This window comes from Solanum pennellii, chromosome 7, assembly GCF_001406875.1.
Source record: "Solanum pennellii chromosome 7, SPENNV200".
NCBI classification, from domain to species: Eukaryota; Viridiplantae; Streptophyta; class Magnoliopsida; order Solanales; family Solanaceae; genus Solanum; species Solanum pennellii.
Genome location: NC_028643.1, coordinates 63,602,941 through 63,617,664, shown reverse-complemented (window position 1 = coordinate 63,617,664; position 14,724 = coordinate 63,602,941). Strand labels below are relative to the sequence as shown.

Sequence of the window (14,724 nt, the reverse complement as noted above, 5' to 3'; positions counted from 1 at the left end):
GGGGGGGGGAGGGGTTATAATGTTGGTGTTGACTATCTCTAGGTACCTATTATCTCTAATCAACACAACTACCAGAAAATTCAATTACAAAAATTGGGAAAAAATCACTTAGTGACATTTCATTAAATGTTTTAAACAATGACGTCAGTCCCTTTGACCACTAAATTACCTTCACTATGGTTTGGATAAATGAACTCTTTCGAGGGAAGTCATTTTCTTGATTTTCAGTACTTGATGTTTCAAGAAAAAAATATTTTTAAACAACAAAAACATGAAAAACAATTAAATTTTTCCATACCAAATACACCCTAAAAAATCAATTTCACTTGTTCACTCAATAAGATTCATGCATAACAAATGTGAATCGCTTCAAAATAAACAACTTGTATGATCACATATAGATACACTAGGAAAAAAGAAAATGAGTGAAAGAAAGATTTTTTGAAAGAACCTCTGGTTGACGATTAGGAAGGTCGAGAATGGATCTTCATTTTATACACAAATAACTATTGCAGATTTGTAGAAAAAGATCCTTAACGATTATGACCACCAGAGAGAGAGAGCGAGAGAGAGATAAGGAGAGAGAGAGAGAGAGAGGTTTTATAATGTTGATGTGTCAACTATCTCTAGGCACCTGTTATCTCTAATCAAAACAAGTATTAAAACACTCTATCACAAAATTTTGGAATAATTCACTAATTGTGTCATTTCATTTAATGTTTGAACCAATTATGTCACTCCCTTGGACCGCTAAATTACCCCACTATGGGTTGGATAAATGAACTCCTTGTAAGGAGGTCATTTTCATGATATTAGTACTTGATGTTTCTAGAAAAATATTTTTAACCAACAAAAACATGTAAAAGTTTTAAATTCTTCCATACCAAACACACTCTAAAAATTCTATTTTACTTGTTCACTCAATATGATTCAAGCAGAAAAAAATGCAAATCACATCAAAATAAACAAGTTGTATGATCGGAAATAGAAACACAAGAAAAAAGATGTGCAAAAAAAAAAGGATTTTTCGAGAGAATCTTTTGTCGAACATGAAAAAGGACGAGAATGGATCCTCATTTTATACACAAATAACTAATGTAGATTTTTAGAAAAACTCCCTTTACAATCGTAACAAGAGAGAGCTTTTATGTTTGTTGATAAAAATAAGTATGCAGCTTTGCAGTAATTAAGTATTTTATAGCCATAATCAATAATGATAAAGGGTGTGGTGAAAATGTTTTGTCTTTCACTAGATTCTTTGGACTCCAATAATAAAAATTTGACCATGATTTAATTTTAGGGTGCTTATTCATTAAACAAGCACTTATATTATATTTTATGCCCATTTTACCAAATAAAATTAATTTATTTACAAGTTTTTTAATATTAGAGAACAAGACTACAATACCGTGATATTTCAATGAGGCTTTAAAAGTAATGACTAACATGCTTCAAATTGACTTTCTTTATATGTTATTGTTGCTACATACGATTTGATAAAATATATTTACAACTAAACTGAAACATTCTTTGCGATATTGAAATGCAATAGGCAAAAGGTTATATATGTAGCTGACACTAATTGTATTGACACGGTCGGTCATTTTTGTAAACTTTTATAAATTTACCGTTTTCCGCTACAATATCGACCTCGATTCTTTTATGATTGAGTTTGGAAGTTTGTCTCGAACTTTTTGTAACACGCTATATCCGAAACAGACAAAAAATGTAGATTTAAAGAAGTTGCAGGTGCCGCCAACGGAAGCTAACTACGGATCATCGGTCGTATTAAGGTCCGTTAGTCGGCTCCATCGATGGAAAAACCAACTTCCACTCACAAGTCGTGAACGAAGGTCGATTAGTATGTACTATCAGCGACTTACGGTCCGTCAATCAGCTCCGTCGATAGGCTAGCAAACTTTCAGTCTCGCCTATGAACAACAGTCGACTAGTACGGACCGTCAGTCGACTTATCGTCTTTTAGTCAACTCCGTCACTTATTGGGACAACTTTTAAGTCAGGGGACTTTTGGTATTTTTCTTATTTGTTTGGCCCCTAAGACACGTTGTTTAGACCCTAAATCATGAAGTTTTAGTCAGTTTATGCCTACAAAAATTACTAGAGCTTAACTAAGTTAAGTCATTAATAAAAATATAGAAAATTAGAACCAAGAGAGGAGAAAAAGGTTGAAAACCCCTACTTCAAGAATGCAACAAGTTTTCTTCAAATCCATCCTGGAAATAAAAGGATTTCTCCGTGAAATTCATTACCAGGTATGCAGGATTTCACTTGTGGCTTCCTTTCACCCATAGGTCCCTAGTTTTCAGTTTGTTTCTTGATTTGCCTATTATGAGTATACCTTAAAGGATTTCTTGAATGTTAGAAATATAGGGTTCTTATATATTAAAATTACCCAAATCAGATTAGTATGTTAATATTCATTGTATTGCAAGAATCCCATAACCCTAGCTATGTTTTTCCTTAGTTCTTGAATTACACATGCTAGGTCAGAAATTTAAGATATTTATTTTTACAAGCCTCAATTATTAATGCATCAATATCAGTTTAATTGTTGCATTCTCGGTTTGCATGTGCAGTTTGAGCTATCGATTAACTAACATAAATTTAGTCATCAATATGTTATTTATTTAATTTACTGGGAGTAGCATAATACCAAGTTGGACTAGGGTTCAACGTACCCAAATAGTCCAGAACTACTAGCCACATAGGTTGTAAGTCCCCTATGTGGGCATCATTTCAGTTGTCATGCCATCATGCATTTATACATTTGGCTGAGTATATTGGGTCTTTTTGATGAAGCGTATACATTGGACTCTATAGTTACCTTATGTATTATTATTATCGTTTATTAGTAACTCTCATAGTTTAGTTAGGCTCCATTTCATTGACCATGTTTCATTTTTGAGTCTCAGCATGTAATAACTTGGTCATTGCATTCAATTATTTATGCTTACTATTTCAACATCCTTATCATTCAAATTTGTTTAATTTTTTTATTTCTTTATTCAATTATACGTTATTTTAGTTGTAAACTATCATGCATGCTTAGTACCTATCAAGTACTAATACATACATTGCTCTAAATCACACTTATATCGGTTCCCGATCTCTAGTTTAGCTAATACAGTCATGAGTCATCATTCTCTGAGGACAATAGTCATGAGTTTCTTTTCAGTATTTTTAGTCCATTAGTTTCAGTTTTGCTAGACTTAGTTGGGGCTTGTCCTAGCATTTCTAGTCAGTTATAGGCTATTTTCAGACATAGTTAGATTCATCTTACTATTGAGTTAATATCTTCTTCATGTTAAACTCATCGATTTTCATATATCCAATTTTAGTATATGGCTATTCCCCATCTTTAATTTTAGTTATAGCTTCCACATCATTTTATTGTACAATTTATCTTCAGTATGCTCATGATCATGCCAACATGGTTAGCTTGGGATCACTTGTGGTCCTAGGTCCCATTCCCACATTTTAGGGGTAGCTCGGGGTGTGATAAACTTTGTATCAGAAAAACTTGGTTTAAGAGTCCTAGGATGTCTTAAAAGTTGCACTATGTAGAGTCCTTTTCGTGGACGTGAAGTGCACCACATCTAATGACATGGAGGCTACAAAGTGTTTTTAGGAAAACTTCACTCTCTTTTTTACTCCTATCGTGCGTGAGGTATGATCAAATTTTCTCATTCTAATCTGTCAGTATGCGCTGAAGATCATGCCTTCTTGTAGTTCTTACGCATGGAATGCTAATACAGTTAGTCTTGTCCTAGATCAAGGGTTTCAAATGCATTGTTTCGCAAAACCAATTCAACTTTTGGTTCAGATTATGACAAACCAAAAGAATTATCATGTCCCAAATCCTACTAATAAGAATGATGGATTAGTGACAACTAGAGTTTTATATTTTTTTTGATTAATCTGCCTGAGTTTTTAGAGTCAGAAGTTGGTGAGAACCCATAGAACATCATTGATGAGGTTAAGAAAATCTTTGGACTGATGTAAGTGACTGGTAATGGTAGGGTTCATTTAGCATCCTTCCAGCTTAAGGATGTGGCTTACTTATGGTACACTCAGTGGAAAGATCCAAGGGCTACTCTTACCTCTGTAACTCTCTATATAGCAGTAAAATTTGATGTTAGTCCAGAATCTCTCTCAAAACCCTTCGCACTCTCTACTACAGTCGGTGTCCAAGTTATAGCTAGACGGGTAAACAAAAATTATCCTGCCACAGTCTCTTAGAATGTAACATTAATAGACCTCGTAGAGTTAGAAATGGTAGACTTTGATATTTTTCTGAGCATGGATTGGTTACATTCCGGTTATGCTTCGGTTTACTATAGACCTACGATTGTTCATTTTTAGTTTCCAGATAAACCTATCTTAGAATGGAAGGGTAGTGGCTTAGCTCCTAGGGGTCTATTAATTTTTTACTTTCACGCCAAAAAGATGATCTCTAAATTTATCTCCATACCTAGTCCGGGTAATCCTAAGTGTTGAGTCAGTTCCTCTAGTTAATGAATTTCTAGAAACTCTTCCTGAAGTTCCTCCCTATAGGGAAGTCAACCTTGGAATTGATCTCCTTCCAGATACGCAACCTATCTCTACCCTCCTTATAGAATGACTCAAGCTAACGAAATGAAAGAGCAGTTAAAAGACCTTCTAGATAAGGGCTTCATAAATCATAGTATCTCTCCATAGGGTGCACTAGTGTTGTTCGTAAAGAACAAAGATGATTCTCTTACAATGTGCATTAACTATAAGCATTTGAATAAGGTCATAATAAAAAATAAGTATACCATCCCCAAGATTGACGAATTGTTTGACAAACTTCAGTGCTCTAATTATTTTTCTAAGATCGACCTCATATTAGGTTATCATCAGCATTAAGTAAGAGATAATGACATTTCGAAGACAACCTTCAGAACTCGGGATGGTCATTATGAATTTGTAGTTCTGTCATTTGTACTAACCAATGTTCCTGCAGATTTCATGGATATGATGAATAGAGTGTTCAAGCAATACTTGGACTTGTTCTTTATCGTCTTTTTTGATGATATCCTCCTTTACTCTAGGAATGAGAAAGAAGAAGCAAGTCATTTGAGAGTTGTTCTACAAACTCTCAAATATCTCTAGGTCTTTGCAAAGTATAGCGAGTGAAATTTTGGTTACAATCAGTTGCTTTCCTTGGGAATATTGTGTCTAGTGAAGGAATCTAAGATTAAAGTAGTGAAACAATGGCCCAGACCTACCTGACCTAATGATATCATAAGTTTCCTTTGTTTATGTACGTTATTACAGAAGGTTCGTGGAAGGATAGACTCTCATTGACTAATTTGACCCAAAAAATGGTCAAGTATCAGCTCTTAGATGATTGTGAGAAATGTTTCGCAGAATTGAAAACTAGGTTGACTACAACTCCTACATTGACTCTACTAGAGGGTTCAGATGGAATTCTGATATATTGAGAGATATCTAGAGTCGGCCTAGGTTGTCTATTGATGAAACGAGGTAAGGTTATAGGTTATGCTTCTAGACAACTTAAGGTGCGTGAGAAGAACTACTCAACTCACGACCTCGAGCCTACAGCAGTGGTGTTTGCACTTAAGGTTTGGAGGCATTGTATGGTGTTTACTCAAATGTATTGACAAACCATAAAAGCCTTTAATATGTGTTCACCCAGAAAAAGTTGAATCTTCGCCAGAGAAGGTGGCTTGAGATCCTCATGAATTATGGTATGAGTGTGCATTACCATCTTTGTAAAGCCAATGTAGTAGCAGTTTCCCTTAGCAGACTATCTATTGGTAGTGTAGCACATGTTGAGGAAGAGCGACATGAGCTAGTGAAGGATGTTCACAAACTTGCTCGCCTAAGATTTAGTGTTATGAGCATATCAGATGGTTGATAAACATTTTAGAATGGGCGTAATCTTCATTGCTAGTGGAAATTAAGGAAAAGCACGATAGTGATCCAATATTTCTTGATCTTAAGGGAGCAATCCACCGGCAAAAGGTGGAGGTTTTCTCCCAAGAACGAGATGATGTGCTTCTCTACCAGGGTCGATTGTGTGTTCCTAAGGTGGGTGAATTAAGATAGAATATTCTTGAATAAGACCATAAATCTTGATATTTTATTCATCCAACAGCCACTAAGATGTAGAACAATCGACGGCAAGTCTATCGGTGGAATGAGATGAAAAGAGATGTAGCAGATTTTGTGGCTAAGTGCCCCAACTGCCAGCAAGATAAGGCGAAACTAAGGGGTATGATTCAAGAGATTGACATTCCTACTAGGAAGTTCTAACTGACCAACAAGGACTTCATTACAGGTTTACATAGTTCTCGCAGGAAACATGACTACATTTAGGTGATTGGTGATAAGGTTTCTAAGTATTTACGCTTTTTGGCGGTCAAGACTTCACATTCAGCGGTGAATTACACCAAGCTTTATAATAATGAGATGTGAGGTTTCATGTGGTTCCTTTGTCTATCATCTCAAATACTTGGCCTCAATTTACCTTACATTTGTGGATGTCTTTTGAGCAAGGTCTTTGTACTCAAGTTAACTTTGGCACAATATTATATCCGTAGATGGATGAGTACGCAGAATATCTTAGAGGACATGTTGAGAGCTTGAGTGATCGACTTCAAGGGTAGTTAAGTCGATGTCTATGGAAAGATAATTCAATTATATATCATTTAATAGGTCATGAGACACCTAATTCATTTTTTGCTAAGAGTTATGATTATTTGAAGTTGATCCAACATCATTTTCCCCCTAACTGGCTGCTAACCTTCACCTACAGTCAAACCTACGGACCGTAGATCAAACATCTGTCCGTGCTGTTCATCCATAGTTTGTGTCAGAGGCTGGGTAAATGGGGTCTTGATCCACGGTCACAGACTATAGACCGTAGTCTGACTTACGGACCGTAGGTCTGTCTGTGGATTGACACTTAGTCAATTTTTCTGGGCTGTGTTTTTGGAGGGCTTCGACTCAAACGACAGATGCATAGTGTGGGCCGTAGATCATACTACGGTCAGTCAATGTCAACCGTCAATTCCACATGTAGATTTTTGAAAAGTTGATTTCTGGTCTGTTTTAGATACGGGGTGTTACATTATGTCCCCCTTGGGAACATTCGTCCTCGACTGAAGACAAAACTAGTTGAAATAGACGAAAAGAGTTGCAGTCCCTACTACAAAGCACTGAGAACTAAGTTTTTTATTGGATTGAGTTCCCAGAAAATGCAAGTACGAACTGAGGGAATATGATTCTAAGGCTGAATTCACGCATGAATAACTTAAAAATTAAAGAGTAACTATTATCTTAAGCTAGAGTGGAATCGGATTGAATGAGGTGAGGATACTTGGCTTTCATGGTTTCCTGTTCCTCCCAAGTAGCTCACTATATGGACTGGCTGCTCCACAAAACCTTGGCTGATGCAACTTCATTGTTTCTCAACTTTCTAACCTAGCGGTCAAGAATCTCAATTGGTACATCCTCATAAGAAAGACTATATTTCACCGCCACACTCTCTAATGGAACTATAGAGTCTGGGTCACCCACTCACTTCTTCAAGAGCGAGATGGAAGACTAGATGCATTGATACTAGTTCTGCTTGCAACTCTAACTTATATGCTACCTTGCAAACCCTTTTCAAGATCTTGTGAGGGCCTACATATCTAGGACTGAGCTTCCCTTTCTTGCCAAATGTCATCACCCCTTTCATAGCTGACACTTTCAGGAAAACTCAATCATCAAATTGGAACTCCTGTTCCCTTGTCCTTACATCTGCATAAGATTTCTGATGACTATGGGCTATCTTAAGTCTATTTAAGTCTATCTCTAATGAGTTGTACTTTCTCCTTAGCATGAAGGACTGATATGGTCCTATCAAAGCTGCTTCACCTACTTCAAACAAACCAATAGGAGATCTACATCTACAACTATACAGTGCCTCATAAGGGGCCATCTGAATATTTGAATGGTAGCAGTTGTTGTAGGCGAACTAAATTAGAGGAAGGTGATCATCCCAACAACCCTTGAAATTGATCACGCAAGATCTTAATGTATCCTCTTGGGTATTAATGGCACACTCTGACCGTCCATCCGTTTGCGAATGAAATGATTTGCTAAAGTTAACTTGAGTACCAACACCCTTCTAAAATGACTTCCACAAATGAGAGGTAAACTGAGGACCTCTATCTGAGATGATCCACAAAGTAACCCCATGCAACCTCAAAATTTCATTAATGTAAAACTTGGCATAGTTCTCTGCTGAATCTGTAGTCTTTACCGCCAAAAAGCGAGAAGACTTAGTCATCCTATTAACTAAGCCAAATGGAGTCATGCTGTCTGCGAGTACAAGGTAACCCTGTGATGAAATACATAAGGATCACTTCCAACTTTCAAGTAGGAATGTTGATCTCTTGATTCATACCTTGTGGTTTCTTATGTTCTACCTTGAATTGCTAGCAATTTGGGGAGTTACTTACAAGATCTACTATATCCCTCTTCATGTCATTCCATCAGTAGACTTCCCGCAGATTGCGGTAAATCTTAGTGTCACCTGGATGAATAAAATATCTGGATTTATGGGATTCTGCAAGAATATGCTGTCTCAACTCGCCCACATCAGTAACACACAATCTATCCTGGTCGCGAAGTACACTATCTCCCCATTGGGAGAAAACCTCCACTGTATAATTATGGACTTCACCCTTCAGTTCAAGCAAGATTGGATCACTGTCTTGCTTTTCCAGAACCTCCACTACCAAGAAAGATTCTACCCCATTCAGAAATGTTACACCACTGTCTGATATGCTCATAAGGCAAACTCCCAAGCGAGCGATCCTGTAAAACTTCGTTCACTATATCCTTCCTTTCTTCCTCAACATGAGATACAGTACCCATAGATAATCTGCTAAGAGCATCTTCTACTACATTTTCCTTACAAGGATAGTAATACACACTCACACATAATCCTTAAGGAAATCAAGCTATCTCGTCTGGCGAAGATTCAACTCTTTTTGGGTGAACACACACTGAAGGTTCTTATGATAATTAATAATCCTACATGAACACCATACAAGTAGTGTCTCCATATCTTAAGTGCAAACACCACTGCTGCAAGCTCGAGGACATGAGTCGGATAGGTCTTCTGATGCACGTTAAGTTGTTTAGCAGCATAACTTATAACCTTATCTCACTATAACAACACACAAGATAGTCCAACTCTGGATGCATTACAATAGATCACATAACCATCTGAACCCTCTGGTAGAGTCAAGATAAGAGTTGTAGTCAATCTTGTTTTCAATTCTGCAAACCATTCTCACAATCATCTGACCATTGAAACTTGACCATCTTCTGAGTCAACCTAGTCAATGGTGAGGTTATGGATGAAAATCCTTAAACAAAAATTTTGTAATAATCCGCTAGACCTATGAAAATAATAATATTTTTAGAAGAGGTAGGACTGGGCCATTGTTTCACTACTTCTATCTTCTGTGAATCCACTCGGATTCCCTCATTAGATACAATGTGACCAAGGAAATCAATGGATTGCAACCAGAACTCACATTTGCTAAACATAACAAATAACTGGCGATCCCTGAGAGCTTGTCGAACAACTCTCGGATGACTCGCATGTTCTCTCTTATTCCTAGAGTAATGATGATATCATCAATAAAGATGATAACGAACAACTCTAAGTACTATTTAAACACTCCGTTCATCAAATCCATGAAAGTTGCAGGAGCATTAGTTAGTCCAAATGACATAACTAAAAATTCATAATGACCATATCGAGTTCTGAAGGATGTCTTTCGAAAATCACTATCTCTGACTCTAAGCTGATCATATCACGATCTAAGGTCTATCTTTGAGAAATGGATAGCACCTTGAAGTTGTTCAAACAAGTCATCAATCTTAGGGATCACATACTTATTCTTGATTGTGACCTTGTTCAACTGTCTATTGTCAATGCACATTGTGAGAGAGCCATGTTGCTTGTTTACGAACAACACTGGTGTACCCATGGTTATATACTAGGTCTAATAAAGACCTTATCTAGAAGGTATTTCAACTACTCTTTTAATTCCTTAAGCTCTTTTTGAGCCATTCTGTAAGGAGGAATATAAATACATTGCGTATCTTGAAGGAGATCAATTCCAATGTTGATTTTCCTTTAGGGAGGGACGCTGGGAAGATATTCTGGAAATACTTCAAGAAACTCACAGACTACTGGAACTGACTCAGAACTGACTCAAGAGTTGGGGTTTCAGAGCTGGAATCCTTAACCCAGACTAGATGATAGAGATAACCGTTAGAAATAATCTTTTTGGCCTTAAAGTAAGAAATGAATCGACCCATAGGCGCTAAGTTACTCCCCTTCCACTCTATGATTGGTTCATTTGGAAACTAAAAACGAACAATCCTAATTCTACAATCGACTGAGGCATAACATGAATGAAACCAATCCATTCCTAGAATGACATCGAAGTCTACCATTTCTAACTCTACAAGATCTGCTAAGGTGACTTTCAGGGAAATCTGACAGGGCAATTTCTGTATACCCATCTAGCTAAAACTGGGTCACCGACTGGAGTAGAGACACAGAAAGGTTCAGATAGAGTTTCTGGACTGACACTGAATCGGAATGCTATGTAAGGACTTACAAAGGATAGAGTAGCCCCTAGGTCTATCAATGCATAAACATCAAGGTCAAAGACTTGTAACGTAGTAGTGACTACATATGAAGAACACTTCTGATCCTGCTGAGCCTGAAGACCATACAACCTATTCTGGCATTAACCGCCACCTATACCAGATGAGTCACCCTGCTGAGTCGGACAACTTGCTGGTGCTGCTTTAGTTGTAAACTGAGCTCTACCATTACCACCTCCTTAACCATGTCTAGAAGGACAAGCCCTCAACCTCTGACCAGACTGACTAGACCCAAAGCATTCTTCATTTCCTCTAAGTCACTAGCCTCGATGGTTCTTACTACACTCACGGTAAGTGGCATAAGTCATGGTTCCTGAAAAAATTCCCTGAGACTTAGATCCTTGTGGTCTAACCTTCTGGACATACTTATTTTGAGAGGATGGAACACTACCTGACGAAGGGGATGGGTCTTAAAACTTATTCTTACTCTGCGAGTAATTTCCACTACTCGATTTTTGTTGAGAATAGTCATATTTCCCAGTCCTAGCCTTCTTATTCTCCTTGTCATGTTCCCTAATCTTATCACCCTCAACCTACTGAGCATGCGTTATAAGCCTAGAGATGTTCATATCTCCTAGTAATGTAGCATTTTTACACTCAGTTTTCACTAAATATGACACTCCATACTAAAACTTATTCATTTGAGCTCTTAAGTCAACAACCATGTAAGGAGCATACCTGGAGAGTTGGTTAAACTTGAGCTTATATTCTTTGACCGTCATTTTTCCCTGCCTTAAATTTATGAATTCCTAAGCCTTTGCTTCTCTCAAAATTTTTGGGAAAAACCTATCCAAAAAGGTGTCACTAAAGCACTCCCAAGTAATAGGAGATGCATTTGTACCTCTATTTTCTTCCACAAAGTGTACCAGATATGAGCCACATCTTTCAACTAGTATGATGCTGACTCAACCCGATCATTCCCAATGACCTGTATCACCTCAAAAATCTTCATGATCTCATGTAAGAAATTTTAGGGATCTTCACTAGTCTGTGATCGTAAGAGCTCAGGCGGATTCATCCTAACAAAGTCACGTACCCTTGCTGATGTAAATCCACCATTTACATTCATAGGAGATTGAAACGGCTAATTGTTCTAATTGGCGACACTATGATCCAACATCTGAATGACATTCCTAAATTCAGCATTAGAGACTTCCTGATCTTAGAGTGGAAGAGCTGCATTTGCATTCCTTGCGTCTGCTCTAAGAGGAGGCATGATATGAAACGTACAATGTCGAGTTAGAATTAAATTAGATCATACCTTACACACGATGAGAGTAACAAGAAAGTGAATTTTTTCCTGAAACACCTCATCGCTTCCCTCTCATTAGATGTGGTGCACTTCACACCTATGAAAGGTACTTTACTTAGTGCGGCTTTTCAAACATGCTAGGACACTTAAACCTATTGCTTTGATAGAAAGCTTGTTACACCCCGAGCTACCCCTGAGACGCGAACACGGGACCTAGGACCACAAGTGATCCCAAGCTAACCCTGTTTGCATGATCATGAACACACTAAAGCTAATAAACTTAATGTGGAAGCTAAATCATAATGTAAACTTAAAAGATGGGGACTACCCATATTATATAAGTGAGATATTTGAAAAATGATTAATTTAATACAAAGAATATATTAACTCAGTACTAAGCTGAAAGTAAGTATGTTTGAAATAAGCCTCTAACTGACTAGAAATGCCGGGACAAGGCCTAGCTAAGTCTAGCAAAAATTAAAAATAAAATACCAAAATACTAAAAGAAACTCATGACTATTGCCCTAGGAGAATAAGGACTCCTCACTGATTCTGCTGAACTAGAGATAAAGAATCGATCTAAGCATGATCTGGCTGCTGAGAACCTGAATCTACATCACGAGAAGATGTAGCACATGTATGTGTAAGTACTTGAAAGGTACTAAGAATGTATGATAGTTTAAAACTTAAATAAAACATAACTGAACAAGTAAAAAAGCAAGTATAATATTTTGGACATGATATACTAAAATATGAGCTTACTGGATGCACGCAATGACCAAATTTATAACATGTTGAGATTGAATACTAACTGAATAATAAATATGGTCAATACAATAGACTATGACTGAACTATAGGAGCTACTAATTATCGATAATAAAAGCACATGAGCTAAATGTGGAGTCCGATGTATACGCCCTATCGAGAGGACCCAATATACCCTACCAGAGGTATAAAAGAATGATGGCATTATCACTAAACTGTTTCCAATAGAGGGGACTTGCAACCTACTTGGCTATTAGTTCTGGGACTATTTGGGTACCCTAAGTCGTAGTCTAACTCGTTATTATGCTACACCCAATGAATAAAGCAATTAAGACATTTTGATTGAATTTCTGTAAATACTGGATACCTCAGAACTTAACATGCAACCTAAGAATGTAACAATTAATCTGATAATTATACAATAATAACTTAGGCATCTACATATGAAGTATATCTGACCTAGCATTTGTAATTCAAAAACATAAGAAGTACATAGTTAGGGTTCTAAATTCATGTGATAAACTGAATAATAACTTTATAATATAATTTGGAACATATATATAACTAATTTGTGATGATCTGATGTAATTCTAGAAACCCTAGGTTTAATCATGGTAAAAGAATCAAGAACTGACTGATAACTAGGGATCTAATGGGTGAAAGGAATCCACTAGTAAAATCCCATATGCCTGGTGACGAAATCCACGGAGAAATATTTGGATTTCGTGGCTGTAATTGATGGAACATTGTTGTATTCTTGAACTAGGGTTCTTGACCTTTTTCTCCTTTCTTTCTTCTAATTTTCTATGTTTTGATTTATGATTTTGACTTAGGTAAGTTATTGTTATGTTTCTAGGCTTAAACTTACTTAAATATGATGATTTAGGGTTAAAACGACATATATTAGGGTTTAAATGAAGTAAGAGAAGACCAAAAGACCCTGAGTTAATTGTTTGCGGACCAAACAACGACTTGGACTGACGGGCCATTGTTCAATCGATGGTCCATCATTTTGGTCTGTAGTTTGGGTCTACTCGATAGACCTTTAATAAAATGGGCATAACTTTTTACTCAGAGGTCTGATTTTAGCAAACTCGGTGACTATGTTAAGCTAATTCAATTATATATCATTTCATAGGTCATGAGACACCTAATTCATTTAGTGATAGGAGTTATGATCATTTGAAGTTGATCCAATAGCATTTTCCCCCTAACTGGCTGCTAACCTTCACCTACAGTCAGACCTACGGACCGTAGATCAAACGACGGTCCGTGATGGTCATCTGTTGTTTGTGTCGGAGGCTGGGTAAATGGGATATTGATCCACGGACATAGACTACAGACCGTAGGTCTATCCGTGGATCGACACTTCATCAATTTTTCTTGACTGAGTTTTTGAGGGGCTTCAGACTCAAATGATGGATGCACAGTTTGGGTCGTAGATCAGACTATGGTCCGTCGATGTGAACAGTTGATTACACTAGTAGATTTCTGAAAATCTAATTTTTGGTCTGTTTTAGAAATGGGGCGTTACATATTAGCAACCATTTCTAGAGCATAATGGGAAAATTAAGTGAAATTGAGATTGTACTCATGCAAACTCATGGATTACTACTTAAGAGAGAGAAATTCCCTTGAATTTGCATCTTTCAATTCACGGGGAAAGAAACGCCTCATGAAGGCCTCTTGAATACAACCCATCTCACAATTGGTGTGTCACGCCCCGAGCCTATACCCTGGGCAGTTTTGGCTCTCAAAGACCGTTGTTGGCCTCAAGGAAACCCTTGGCCTGACTTACTAACTCAGCAGAAGATTAAGCAATATTACAAAGATCAAATGATATACCTTGGAATGTTTAAAAGTCAAACATTCAACTTTGCTATAATTAAAACCCAAGCCTTTAATATAAAAATGATAATGTAAAGACTACTGAACTATTAGCTTCCTACGAAGCCTC

At 37.0% G+C, this 14,724-nt stretch overlaps 1 pseudogene; it reads right to left on the bottom strand.

Annotated features, from left to right (window-relative positions):
• Nucleotides 1-8,849, bottom strand: part of LOC107025149 — a 16,133-nt pseudogene extending 7,284 nt beyond the window's left edge.
• Between the last annotated feature and the right edge of the window lie 5,875 nt (nucleotides 8,850-14,724).